This window comes from Protopterus annectens, chromosome 11.part0, assembly GCF_019279795.1.
Source record: "Protopterus annectens isolate FY-2018-M chromosome 11.part0, PAN1.0, whole genome shotgun sequence".
NCBI classification, from domain to species: Eukaryota; Metazoa; Chordata; order Ceratodontiformes; family Protopteridae; genus Protopterus; species Protopterus annectens.
The window spans coordinates 245,608,258-245,623,590 of record NC_056745.1 but is presented as its reverse complement, the minus strand read 5'-3'; the positions used below and the strand labels follow the sequence as shown (position 1 = coordinate 245,623,590).

The following is a 15,333-nucleotide window of genomic DNA, read 5'->3' as shown; positions in this document are numbered from 1 at the left end:
AGCTTTAAAAATTCCTACAAAAAGCTTTTAGTAACCACTGATCTTACCACCTGCTAATGAAAGCTACATTATTGGGGGAGCATGGTATTATGTTGTTGAGCAGTGAAGTTTTTCTTCAAGGCATACTTTTCATCATCTAAGAGTTCTGCAACAGCTAACATTTTGATGACTGTCTTGACTGTGTTGGTATATCCGATGCTTTGGAAATGTGTTTGCACCATTCTCCTGACTGTTCAACAATGAGATCCCTTTGATGCTTTGTAAGCTCTCTGCGAACCATGGTTTTTGCTGTAGCAGGGAACTGAGTAAATGTCAGGAAAATCCTACTAGGAGAGCTGAACTTTATTTGGGGTTAATCAGAGTCTTTAATTGATGGCAGGTGTGTACCCAAGAAGACTGAATGTTGTAGTTAAAGCAAAAGGTGCTTCAACAAAGTATTAGTTTAAGGGTGTGCACACTTATGCAACCTGCTTATCGTACATTTTTTATTTTTTTAATAGTTTTTCCCCTAACAGATGTTTGTTTTTCAATTGAATTGTACAGGTCATAGGACACATCAAAGTTGGGAAAAGCTTTGAAATGATTTATTGTGGTCTCTTTTTTATATCAAAAAAAGCCTGGCATTTTAACAAGGGTGTGTACACTTTTTATGTCCACTGAAATTCCCAGAATGCCAATTCCTTTAAGTAAACTTGCTGACATGAATTTCAGTATGTCTTGATTTTTGAAGGGGGCATGCCCCACATTCCCTGACATCGTATCTATGTATATATGTAGATATACTTATCTTTGTCAAACGGCACTAATGTCGGTGTGCGTAATGTTTGACACCAAATGACTGATATTCTTGTAACATGTATTATTTCTTATGTAATACTTTACTGTTCTGACTTATTTTCATTTGTAGTCCTGTTACATTAGCTTAATTTTGGGGCTTATCTCCCCGGACCTCTACTGAAAATGGACATGTATCCAGTTAGACTAGCCCAGTCAACAAATGTAAAATAAAATAAATAAATAAAATAGATTCTGAATGTCAATATGCTACTATACATGCGTCGAGCTTCAAATGTAGCACATGCAAAAAGTTTACAACAAAAGCCAAAAGAAAACATTGTTTTTGCAGGAGACCTGCACCCTCCACACCCCTTGCTAATTATATATTCTAACTCTGAGATCACAAAATTCACAGGGGAAAGGGCAAATTCCCCAACCCTGAATATCATCTGATCTGCTACTTTTGTCAGCAGGTGTCAACCATCTGTGTAGTCTACCAAATTGCGCTGACTAAATGGATGTCAAGCAAAGGACCATTTGACAAAAGTAGCAGTTTCCTTATATATATTTTTATGGATCCCCTTCTGAAGCTCGTAATCCCATATAATCAAAACTCATTTTCATGAGATGAAAATCCCAAATCCTTGAATACCCAAGTGGCAAATTTTTTCCCAGGCTAAATAAACACACTTGCCTAACATGCCCTTTTTTCCACAGTAGTGCAATATCGGTGTTGGTATATATAGTTTGGAGGGTGTGGGGGCACAGCCCCCCACCTAGGTGAGTTTTATGTACTACAGTGTGCGTTTTTAAGTTTGGGCAAATGTTTACTTATCGTGGGAAAAATTCACCGTTGGGGTATTCAAGGTTTCGCGATTTTCATCTCCAGAAAATGAGTTTCAATTATATGGGATTTCGTGGTTTAGAAGTAGAACCATAGATATACACACACACACACACACACACACACACACACACACACACACACATATGAAACATATGTATGTATGATGTACATAAAGAGATGAAATTGTTCTGTTTCCTTGTTGTCGTGTCTTTTGGCTTTTCCCGGTTAGGGGTCGCCGCAACGGAACTCCGGTCTGCTAATGATTGGCAGTAGATTTTTACGTGCCGAGTTGCCGGCCCTGTCGCTAAACTGTTCTGTTTCCTAACAGTAGAGAAAAGTGAATTTCAGTAATGCAGAACGCGGTTTCATTGAGTTTGCTGTAGAATATTAGCACTTACATTAATGGCACTTAATGTCTTGGCTTGATGTGTAAGAAGGGTACTTTATCCTCTCAGAGGTGCTCTAGGAATGTTGTTACAAAGTTAACACAAGAAAGAGTGCACACATGTGGAAGACCTTACCAATGTCATAAACAGCTCTTAACATTCTTAGACCTTTGTTTCATAGTGTAATGTGAACATTTATAAAAAAAAAAATGCACAAGTCATAAAGACTGGGCACACTATACCACTAGTGTACCTGTTAGGAATTGCCGTCACAAGATAGTATAAAATCTGCAAAACATTTTTTCTGTTCCCTCCCTCCTCCCTTTTTTTCACTTCCAGAGTTCTACCCCACTGCCTCCCTTTTCCATCTCTGGCTTTCCAGCCTATAGCACCAATTTACAGGCGTGGGCCAGTGTGGATCTTAAGTGGCATCCTGACTGGTCTCACTGGCAAATGCTTTCACAAGGGGGAAGGATTTTCATTTTTTATTTGTTTACACTATGATCTACCCTTTTTTCTCCCTCCCCTGTGCTCATATTGGAATTGTCCAAGGGTACTCGCCTTTTTATGGCCCTCTATGACCTTCATGGGGAGAAGATGATTGTCCCTGCTCCTTTGGATAGATATGCCCAAGTTAGGGCTTTATCCCTCAGTGCTGGTAAACATTTGCAAAACCATTTTTGAGGCATAATTTTGCATGTGAGGCATCATTTTGCATGTGATTTCCGAGTTATTACATTGGCATAAAATATAACACTGTTCAGACATTCCCTTGCAATACAAATGACGACTGGTTATTTATTAACAGTCCATAACTTTCATATGTGCTGCCCATAGTGTGACTCGGTTGCAAGCCTCTAATAAGCACTTCCAGTTACTTAGTGCCATACAAATGGAGAGCCAAACATCCTCATAAATCAATTCAAATGAAAGCCAAATGCTTTTTGATGGGTTGGTGTAAGAAATGCTAAAAGTTAATATGTTAGTTTTCTTCATCTATTATGAAGGTGACTGTTACACTGCAGAACAGGATTCCTTGATTGCACAAAGTAATTCCTCTTTGACAAGAAAATAATTCTGCTTCTAGCCAATAAGCTCTTACAATGGATTACACTAATAATTTCACTAAAGCTTACTTGTCTTAGCAAACAAGGATGTGTTTGGGGATCCTAAATTTTTTCCCATCTTTGGGGATGCTCATTGTTTCATGGCCGACCATCTTCAAAAAGGAGCAAGTCTATCCCACTACTGCTACCCACCACACACACACACACACACACAAACACACACATACAAGTTCTGCTCTTCTACCTTTTGGAGCAATGTGTTTACATTTGTAGTGTAAAATGTATTTTGGTAATTTTTTAGCTATGGAGAATAGCAACTCTTACTTCCAAAGACTGTTTCATAATGAAATCGAACATGTAATGGATTATACTGAAAAAGACAAACTATGCAGTTGTTGGAAAACAAGCAAGTACATATGTTGCATAAGTAACACTGTAGATGCTCAGTATAGCAATATGAATTAATGGAGGCATATTGTTGTGCATTAGAAAAATGGATTCATAAAAAAATCACTTCTAGCTTGGTCTTTCATTTTTTTTTACCTACAGAAATGTAGTGAATTTTTTTTTCATATAAAAGTTAAACTACCTGTGAATTAAAAGGTTTAATGAGTACATTATATACACTTACAAGTGTAATGCCTTTAAAAGCACTATCTTTAAACTACTTGTGAATTAAAAGGTTTAATGAGTACATTATATACACTTACAAGTGTAATGCCTTTAAAAGCACTATCTTTTGAGTAGGCCTTTCTCCAAAAATCTAACAGTGAACAATAAGAATCCAACCAGACTTGTTCATCTTTGCTTTACGAGGCTTACATGCTTCTCTGCCATTATTACCGCCTTAAAGGAGGACATTAATGCATGCTGGAGCCATCAGAAAGTTAATACTGCAGTCCAGTCCACAGTTTACTGTTGTGTGTAGAAGCGTGTTTTAATCTATTATATTATGAAAACTGCCAGTCCTGAGATGTCAGTTCTCTGCAAGTTGAATGCCATTACATATATGTAACCTTAATACCCTTTTTCCTAAATTAGTTTACATCAGCAGTAGGTCAGATAGATCAAATAGTGAATTAAGTGCTGGTTCCATTTTTCATCAGTAAGAAGGTCCAAGTCTTCATATGGGTGTTTGCCTGGAGTGCTAGCATGAACGCTTTATATAAAGGCCTGGAAAATTTAGAGTACCTAAGAAAATATTAAAAGTGAAAGCCTTGTGCCATAGTGGAAGGTTAAATGTATTAGTGATGTTTTCCTTAAGACACACAGGAGTTTCAGGATACATTTTATCGCTGCATAGATTATTCACGTTGAGTTCATATTAAAACATGTAGGTCTAAAGCATCTAAGCTGCATGGATATCATAGACGTTTAACAAATTTTAATTGGCATCAAAACATCATTAACCAGTTCTGTAACAAAAGTCAAGTTTGGTAATAAATTACCAGCTCATGTTAAAAACAGTGATAGCTTACAATTTTTCTGACAATAGTAGGATGATAAATTTCATTAACTAAGCTGGGCAGGTTAATATGGACTAATGTCCCATATCTCTGGATGATATAAACCGTAGTGGGGACAGAAGACCATCTGTGACCTGATCACTAAGAGGTTAAGAGATCTGACAAGAATGATGAGAAACTACATTACAGTGAAAACTAATCTTGAGACTGTGAAAGGGCCTGTCATCAGAGATAGGATTAGACAATATAGTAAGATGCATGTGCTGTTCTTGTCCTATCAGAGAAGGCAGCTGAAGAGTTATTAGGCAGGGCTAGGGGAAGGTCTCATAGTAGATGTAGAATTTTCCTAGGTTCATATTAAACTTTATGAAGTTTAGTCACTTCCCCCCGATATTGATGGGAGATTAGCAATGACCCTATTAGGTAGATTTTTCCCAATGTGCTATCCCCCATCCAGACTGGTTGTAATGTTGCCAGGAAAGTACTCTGCTTGATATGTAGGGTAGCTTCTTCCAGAAATGGAAAATACATTCTTATAATTTCGTCATGCACTCTTGCTCGCGCCAAGACAAAACAGTTAAACCCATTCTCTCTCAGGGGAGACTTGATTTTTGCAGGAGGTGGTCTCTCAGGAGGCAGGTCAGTGGTTAGGCCTTCTCCTTCTGTTTCAGGCTTCTCCCAGAGGCAGGCCAGTTTCAGCTGCCAGAGGGGAAGTTTTGAGCAGCTTTGGATATTTCAGAGTCTGTAAAAACTGGTTCCTCTAGGATAAAGAAGCCAGAGCTTTGGATGATGGGGAAAGAAGGTACATACATCTTCTACCTTAGCTATGTGAGGGCTTTGAGTTTCATATGTTGAAATATCAAAAATAAACTTCTTTTCTTCTCAATTGAAGTCTAAGGGATGTCTGCTGAGGCATTGAGTGTAAAGAAGAGCAAGATTTGGTGCATGTCTCTGAACAAGTGGGTAAGCATTCTTTACAGTGTTTTTTGATGCTGTGCAGGCCCTCTCTAGTGACTGCCACTGGGGCTCAGTTCTTCTCAGGCCGCGCTGTAAGGATCAGAATTTATCTGACCACCATAAGACAAAAGGATTTTGGATGCTCCTTTGCAGTCTGTGTTGTGTTTGGTTCCTGTGGAATCAGTCTTGAAGAAAAAATGGACAAGGTTAAGTCTATGCAGGCTGTTAAGTTATCCTCAACACATATCTGGACATTCCCCCAAGTTCAAAATGTTCAGCTTTTAAAAAGACTGGATGGTCTGGACTCTCTGATCTCAAGACCACCTTCATGTTGTTCTATCAGCTCCAGCTGCAGGAAGCATTCTGGCTGGCTGGGACTTCACATTATCAGCTCTGCATTGCCCTTTGGCTTATCTACTGTGCCCAGAGGCTATACAGATCTATCCCTTCCTTATTTGACATTGCCTGATATACTTGCCCAAAAAAGGACAAACTTCTTCATCATTTACAGTGTGATGGCAGTGTTAAGATGCCTGGGGTATTCTGAACGCGAAAAGTCCAGTCTCTAGTACCCTCAGGACATGTGCTTTCTGGGTGTGAGACTGAATACAGCATCCCAGATGGCCTTTTGACCCCGACGGGACAAACAAAATTCTCTTTACTTCCACCAGTTGTTTCATCATCAGTCCAGGCTGACTGCGAGGACAGTCCCAGTCCTTCAAGCCTTGGGGTTCCTTGGCATCTTGTATTCTCCCAATGCCAAACTGCATATGAAGGCTAATGGTATATCTCAAGAATGTATGGACACAGCACTGCCAAGATTTGGACACTGTCATTCAAATAATACCTTGCATTCAAAAGGAATTTTTGTGGGCTCAAATAAGACATGATTCCTTCTCCACTTACCAGCCAGCTGCCTTTGCAAAGTTTTGGTTTCATCCCTCAGCTTGGAAAGTGGATGCTCTCTCATTCAATTGGAGCAGCAATCTTCCAGTATGCCTTTCCACCTCTCTGCCTCCTCCCAAAGGTACTGCTGAAGGTCAGACAGGACAAGCCAAACATCAAATTTCTAAATTGGATTTTTTTTTTGTGCTTTTTCTGTTATTCATGGTAAAGGAGATTCCAGCTGGGATTTAGGGCTCATTCCACTAGGGCTACTGCCTTCTACAGCTTTTTAAGGGCTACTTGGGTTCAGTGCATACTTTCTCTAAGCATTAGGGACTACCCATATGTAAGGACTGCAGCAATGTGGATCTTCGAACATCTACATTTATGGTAGGTACAAAACTGTACTTTTTGTTGATGTGGTTGTATAGGTTTAGATATCTAGAACAGGCTGTTTGCTGGTGATGGTCCTAATATTTGAGTACTAAAGTGGAACTTTAACTTTTTTGAACCTTGAGAAGCCATGAATGATGAGTTTTGTAAGGTAGAAGGGTTTTCTAACAATGACAGAGACGTGGTGGGTGGTCAAAGGAGAATTTGCTATCAGCATAGGTACTAATGACCCTGATGAATGTATCAGATTATGTGGAATATTATTTGTATGGTCCCCAGTAGTGATGCTAGATTTACCAATGAAAACTATACATTTTTTTAACATTAGTGGTAAAGCTCATGATTAGCACTCCAAACATTTGTTTGGTCAAGCCCTTGCTTTGAGAATCTAAGTATTAGAATAGGATTTGATACCTGCTCCCAATTTTCAGTCATCAGCGGTCTTGGTTAGACATTGTCCTGTAATGTTATCTTTCAGATTAGAGAAGTATATACCAAAGAGGAAGTTGTCTGGGACAGGACTCTGTGGAACATTGCTGGTGACATTTTCCTGTGTAGAATAGTTGCCTCCAACTTTAACATTAAGTCAGATATCCAGTTGACTGCATATGGGTTATTACTGAGTTGGGAGAGTTTCAGTAATCCCAACATGGAGAACACTGTTGAAGGACTTGGAAAGGTCCATGTATTAGCGTGGATGGTATGCCCCTTGTCTATAGACTCTGTGACCATTTTATGGAGCTCATTCGGACTGATCTGCCTTTTATGAAACTGACCTGGTGCATATCCAGGGCTATAGGGGCACCTATATTGTCTATTTCTGCAGCTGTAACATGTCCCATAGGGAAGCCAGGCTTATTTTCTAGACAATAAATGACACCAGCATTAGAGATTGTTTATATGCTGGCATTTCCCAGAAAAGATCAAGGTTGTGGTGTCCCAGGAATTTCTCCTTTTCCTGAGATTGTACAACCTTGGACCTTTCTATCTCAGCAGCTTTCTTCAGTTAAATAACATTTTACAAGTGTGTTAAGTGTGTGATGCTGGATAATATGTCTAACACATTTGCTTTCTGTCAAGTTCATTGTGTTGCTCATAACAGGCATTATTCTAAGTTCTCACAAAAATGTGGGGTCCATCCTGAAGCACAGATGTAATGGTATTTGCTACATTAGGGCAGCTGTAACATATTTCTAGCCTGCTATGTGAGTGCTACCTTCAGCACACGAGCTACGATGTCTTGAATACAACAGTGATAATACCGGAAGACTAAGAGCTACACTGCACAATTTATATTACATCCATTCCTATTATATGGCTTACCTTAAACAAAATTCCAAAGCCAGTGCATTACCATCAAACGGGGACAAAAAACGGGTTTGAAAATCTAGGCTTTACGAATGAGCTCCATAAAATGGTCACAGAGTCTATAGACAAGGCTCTTGCCACCCCCATAGTGCCTTTTTTAGGCAAGGCTCAAAAGTCAAACCCACCCCCATAGACAGCACAAGTAACAAGAAACTAAGGGTAATGCTGCTAAATGCCAGAAGTCTTAACCTCAAGATGCACGCACTCGAAGCTCTCCTCAGTATGGAGAACATAGATATCTGTGCAGTGACAGAAACCTGGTTCAAGGCTCCAGAGAGCACCCCAGCACTACCAGGCTATACCTCATATCATGCTTTTCGGCCCCAAAACCCAGACCGAACCACAAAAGGAGGGGGAGTTTCCATATTTATCAAGGATATCCACACCTCCAGGTTAGTGGCATTGCACGAAGTATCGGAGACCGTCCATGTGCAACTAACAGTGGGCAAGACTGCTTTTCAGTTTATAGCATCCTACAGACCACCTTCTCAAAGTCAGGAATCCCATTCGGCTTTCCTGAAAACATTGGAGAACATGAAGATCTCTCCAAACACCATTATATTGGGTGACTTCAACTACCCAAACATTGACTGGGAGCACTACTCAAGCCCCAGCACCTTAGCCCAAAGATTCCTGGAAATTATAAACTCAAATGCTATGGAACAACTAGTCACCACTCCCACAAGAGGGGACAACATACTAGACCTGATCATTACCAACATGGGGACTCTATGCTCCACACCAGAAGTATATCCCTCATTGGTAAGATCAGACCATAAATTAATTTCACTGGATGTCCATATCCCAACCCCACCCCCAGCCCAGAAAACCACAGTGAAAAACTTCTCAAAAGCAAACTTCTCACTTCTCAAAACCGAAGTGGAATCCTTCAAGGCCCCAGGGCCAGTGGAAACTACAGCCCAAACTGCAGAATCCTATATAAATGCATTCTACGGACATCTCCAGGAATGCATGGATCATGCTATCCCAAACAAAACCAAGACCCAATCATCCAAAGGCAGGCATCCAGTCTGGTGGACCCCTGCCATAAATAAACTGTACAACAGAAGGAGGAAGCTACTACATGGTGGAGTAAAATCCCTAATAGGGAAGGCATCTCTGATCAGTACTAGCAAAAAATTACGATCCCTCATAAAATCCTCCAAGGCCAGCTTCGAGAGAAAAATTGTACAGGACACCAAAGACAATCATAAGGCTTTTTTCAGTTATGTTAGAAACCTGGGATGCAACTCCTAGACTTGTTCCGAGTTGATTCTAAACGACAAAAATACACTGAACCCACAGACATCGCCAATATCCTGGCAGACAGGTTCAGTGCAAACTTCTCTACACCCCCAAAAGAGCAAGTATCTATCCCGGCAGAGGGCTGCCTCCCAAACATCTCAGATGCTCAAGTGAAGGCTGCCCTCTCCAAAGCAAAAAACACTGCTTCCATGGGACCAGATGGCATCCCAAGTTGCGTCCTACATGAACTACAAGAGGAACTAATCCCTCAAATAAAACAGCTATACAATCTCAGCCTCACTACAGGATATGTGCCCACAGAATGGCGTGACAGCAACAGTGGTCCCACTCCACAAAGGTGGAGCCTCTACGGACCCTGGAAACTATCGCCCCATAAGCCTGACTAGCTTAGTCTGCAAGGCTATGGAGAGGATCATCATGGAGCTCATAAACAAAGACATTGGGGACCTACAGACACTAGATCCTACCCAGTTCAGCTTTGTCAAGGGCAGATCCTGCCTTTTGAACCTGGTTGACTTCTTTGAAACAGTCACCAAAGCCATAGATGAAGGGAAGGTAGTCCACACAGCCTATCTGGACCTTGCAAAGACATTTGACACAATACCCCACTCAGGCATCATAGATAAGCTATCCAGCTTAAATATAAACCCCTATGTCACAAGATGGGTTGCAAACTGGCTCAAAGACAGAACCCACAGAGTGAGAGTTGCTGGAGCCATGTCAGACTCGAAACCGGTCACAAGTGGCATCCCACAGGGTTCTGTCCTGGGACCACTCTTGTTCAGTATATACTTTTCCGAGGTACAGGCAAACGTGGGAGGACTATGGCTCACCAAGTTTGCAGACGACTGCAAACTGGGCGCCATAATCAACTCCCCAGCTGACACACACATCCTTCAAAAAGGTCTCTCAAAGACAGATAACTGGTGCCAGCACCATGGTTTAAATTTAAATGCCAAAAAATGTATAGTCATACCCTTTGGCAAAAACAATGTGCCCACAAATTACCACATAGGCGGAAACCCATTAAGTACAGAGAAAGTTATTAGGGACCTGGGGACCCAAGTTGATAGCAATCTCTCCTTTGAAAACCACATTGCCAAAGTGGTTAGAAAGACCTTCTACATAGCCCACCTCATCACAAAGGGTTTCACATCTAGATCAAGAGAGGTAATCGTGCCCCTTTATTCATCCCTCATCAGGCCCATCATAGAATACAATGCCCCTTTTGGGATGTACCTTACCCGACACCTGCAGCAATTAGAAAGACCCCAAAAGTATCTCACCAAGAGGATCAAGGGTCTCAAACAGATGCCGTATGCTGCTCGGTTAAAAAAACTCCAGCTCTACTCAGTTGCATACCGCCTACTTCGAGGAGATCTATGCCTGACATACAAAGCTATGTCAAATCCAGAATTAATGGACATGCTCCACCTCAGTAAATCTAAATCCCTTAGAGCCACACACTCGAGGGACTTGAACCTCAGCACAGAAATAAATAGAACTTGCTGGAGGGACAGGTTCATAACCCAGAGGCTCCCTTCGCTCTGGAATAGAATTCCAGTTCATGTGAGGCAGAGCACCTCACTGAATCTCTTCAAGAAGAATCTCGATAAGTGGATGGGGGATCGTAGGTTTGTCCCACAGATTACTCCCGTGTCACTATTAGACAGAGGCACAGTAAACTAAACCTTAAAAAGGGCACAGTATACTCAAATCAAGGGGTGGCGTAAGCCATACAGAATCAGGCTAGGCTTATAATTGCCCCAGGGCAGATAGCCTAGTATGAACCTATGAACCTATGAAACAAGAGCAAACAGCGTGAGAAGTCCACAGACACACACACACACACACACACACACACACAAGGATAAATACACGTGCTCGACTGCTCGCCTTGCTCACATTCATAAAGTCACACAAACATACACACACACACACACGCACACACACATCTGCAGAAATGTGAACAATAACATTTATTATTCTAAAAAGAGAGAGAGATGAGACTGATGAAATCTAGCCACTTTTTTTTTTTTTTTTTACCTGGAGGTAAAAGCCTTTCTCTCTGACTGTCACTGGCTGGGCAGACTGGTCCAACTCTGCAGACTGCAGCTCAACTGCTGCACTTAATGGCACATTTGTTTGCTAGTCGCTCGTATAAATTAAAAAAAAAAAAACAGCTCAAGACTCGAGAGCTTGCCACTGTGTGCTGCTGGCTGCTATTTTAAATCCAGGGTTATTTTAGACACTTTCTTACCAGCAACTTTAAAGCAGAAGCTGCACACCAGCCTCTGAAATACATTTCTACAGCAAAACACAATGCTGCGCCATCTTGGCCAACAGCATGTAGGTAAATAAAATCCTGGTAAGCCAGGGTATAAGATTAAGCACGTGCATGTCCCTCGTCCACCAAAACTTTATACATTCAAAACACTGCATCCGTTTGTAATACTACTAAGTATGCACTGCATACTAACCGCAGATTTGTCACTCAGCCCAGTGCTGAATTCTGACAGGTTGGAAGGCTAGTTACGAAGCTGATGTCATAGCGCACACCTCTCCACACGATGACGTCAGCAAAACAAAAAGGCAAAAAAATGTTAAAAAAGAGGTGGGAAATTCAGGAATTAAGGGGGTCATGTGGAAACTTGTGGCACTCCATTATATGCACCTCAAAACTGGTAAATGCCAAGAAATTCAGTATGGTTGGGAGGTATGGTACAGAGCAAAAAAAAATACAGATATAAAAGAGCAGATATAGGAAATCATGCTGTATTGTGCTGAGATATCTGTGGTTTCAGTCATGAGAAAAGGTGCAGATTTAATCAAATCTGAAGGGTATTTTTTTTTAAACACCTTAAGACAAAGGCACACATTTGATAAAATAATGAGTATTTTTCATTTACATTTATTACACATATATTCTTTATAACAACTGTCTTTCAGTCCAGTGCTTACATTGCTCTAGTCCTGTATTCTCTTAAACCTCACTCCTCCTCTTCAATATTACCACAAATTCCATTTATTTATATGTAATTTGCTCCTTCCCTGTTCTAAAGCTCCCACTTCTAACTGCTAACCCTCCCTCCAAAGGTTGAAAAAGAAGCCATACCAATTAAAAATCACATAAAAAGTAACTTCTTACACCAAGTCTGCTAGATTAATACAGGTGAATTGGAGTTGCCTGAGGCCATTAAGATACTGAAGTATCAAAGGCTCTGTGAGACGTCCTGCTGCTTTTTGTCTTTTGCTGTTTAATATTGGCAGTTTGGCAGAAGTACAGGGGGAATAAAAATCTTCATTGGATCAGAAAATCTTGTCTGTATTCATGGATTGCAGTGTTCTAAACTGGAGTGTGGAAGAAAGTAAAGTGAAGCACAGCTTTTCCCACATTTAAATACCAGGGTCTTCAACATCAAGTAGCCTTCATATATTTGAGTAAGACGTTTATACTTCTAGGTGGTTCATAGCTAGGTACTAGGCTATCGGCCCAAGGGCCTACGTAAGCCTAGCCAACAAGGTTCCCTGGCTTACGCCACCCAAGAAAGTAATTTTCCTGTACCACTGTCAAGAAGAGAAAAGTGATCCCCAGGGTGTATTTCCTATTTCCCATCCACTCATCAAGATTTTTCTTGGAGTGCTAATGAAGAACTTTGCTTGACATAGATGGGTAGCCTGTTCCAGAGTATGGGAAGTCTCTGGGACAGGAATCTATCCCTCCAGCATGTCCTGTTTATTGTGGTGACAAGGTTTAGGTCCCTAGAGCATGTAGCTCAGAGGGATTGGGATTTCTTTAGGTGTAGCATGTCCAACAGCTCTGGGTTTGACATAGCTTTATATGTTAGGCAGAGATCACCTCAGAGTAGGCGATATGCTACGCAGTAAAGCTGGAGTTTTTTGAGGCGGTCAGTGTAGGACATTTGTTTGAGGCCAGTAATCCTCTTTGTGAGGTACTTCTGTGGCCTTTCCAGCTGTTGCAGATGTCTTGTGAGGTGCTTTCCAAAAGGGCATTGTACTCTATAATAGGCCTAATGAGTGTCAAGTAGAGGGGAACAATGAACTCTTTTTTTTTTTTTTTTTTCCTGGATGAGAACACTTTTATGATGAGGTGTGCCACATAGAAGGACTTCCTGACTACTGTGGCGGTGTGACTATCAAAGGAGAGACTACTGTCCACCTGGGTCCCAAGGTCTCTTATCACACATTCGGTGTTAAGTACATTGCTGGCCTATGTGGTAGTTCATGGGTGCAGAGTTTTTACCAAAGGGGATGACACTGCAGTTTTTGACATTGAGCTTGAGGCCATGGCTCTGACACCAGGCATCTGTCTCAGTGAGGCCCTTCTGTAGGATGTCCACATCATTTGGGGACTTGACTATGGCTCCTAGTTTGCAGTCATCTGTGAACTTCGTTAGCCAGAGGCCTTCTGTGTTAGCCTGTACTTCAGAGAAGTAGATACCAAACAGGAGATGTCCCAGGACTGAACCCTGTGGTACTCCACTTGTCACTGGTTTGAGGTCAGATTTGGAGTCTGCAACTTTTACAGTGTGGGTTCTCTCAGTGAGCCAGTTGGCAGCCCATCTTTTGACGTAGGGATTTATACCTAGTTTAGTGAGTTTAGCTATAATTCCAGAATGGGGGAATGGTGTCGAAAGCCTAGTGAGGTCAAGATAGGCTGTGTGAACCACCTTACCCTCATCTACGGCTTTGGTGACTGCCTCAAAGAAGTTGATCAGGTTCAGGAGGCATGATCTGCCTTTCACAATCCCGAACTGGGTGGGATCCAGAGTTTGGAGGTTACCAATGTCTTTGTTTATGAGTTCCATGATGATACATTCCATGGCCTTGCAGACCAGGCTCGTCAGGCTACTAGGGCGATAGTTCCTGGGATCAGTGGTGGCTCCCCCTTTGTGGAGTGGGATAACTGTTACTGTGCACCATTCAGTGGGCACAAAGCCTGATGTGAGGCTATTATTGAACATGGTGCTTAGGTGGGGAGCCAGTTCGTTCTGAAGTTCATGTAAAACGCAGCCTGCGATGTTGTCTGGCCCCATAGATGCTATGTTTTTGGCTTTAGAGAGTGCAGCTTTTACCTGCGTAGTTGTGATTACAGGGACTCTGCATTCTTCCTGTATAGATATGGGCCCTTTAGGGGGTGGGGGGGGTAAAGTTAGCACTGAACCTATCTGCCAGGATGTTGGCAATATCAGTTGGTTCAGTAATTTTTGTGCCATTGTGCTGTAACTCAGAGCAGATCTGGGTGTTGCCATCAAGATTCTTGACATAGCTGTAGAATGCTTTGTGGTTGTCCTTAGAATTAGTGGCAATTTTGTTTTCATAGCTAGCTTTGGAGGATCTTGTAAGGGATCTCAGCTCCTTACTGAGGCTAACCAGGGAGCTCCTCCACTCATGGGAATTTACTCTCTTTTGCAACAGTTTCTTGCTTCTGTTGTACAGTTTGTTTATGGCAGGGGACCACCAGACTGGCTTCCTTTTTTTGGAGGATAGTGTCATGGTTCTATTTGGGATAGCACGATCCATGAACTTGTGTAAGTGCTTATAGAGTGCATTTGTGTAGGATTCAGCAGTTGTAACTGTATTGCCCATCTGCACGGGTGTCATGAAGTTCACCACTTCTGTCTTAAGAAGCATGAAGTTGGCTTTGGGGAAGTTTTTCTGGTCATGAACAACCATTTAAAACAAAAATTATGATCTGGGAAAGCGACATCATTTAATGGCATAGGAAGTGCACACCCAGTCTCTTTCAAATATTTCTGGAATAAAAGCAACAAATAACCTGCAAAAGTTAGAAAAAAACCACAGAAGCTTGATGGGATTACAAAGTATGAGATTAGTACACACAATAATTCAGAAACCCTTCAGAAAGGGTTATTGGGAGAATGAAGTAAACATATTTC

General features: G+C 41.5%; 1 protein-coding gene across 6 annotated transcripts in view; it reads left to right on the top strand.

The window, feature by feature from the left end:
- The window catches only part of IRAG2 (inositol 1,4,5-triphosphate receptor associated 2), a 1,240,358-nt gene that overhangs the window by 654,106 nt on the left and 570,919 nt on the right, over positions 1 to 15,333 (top strand). The window lies entirely within an intron of this gene.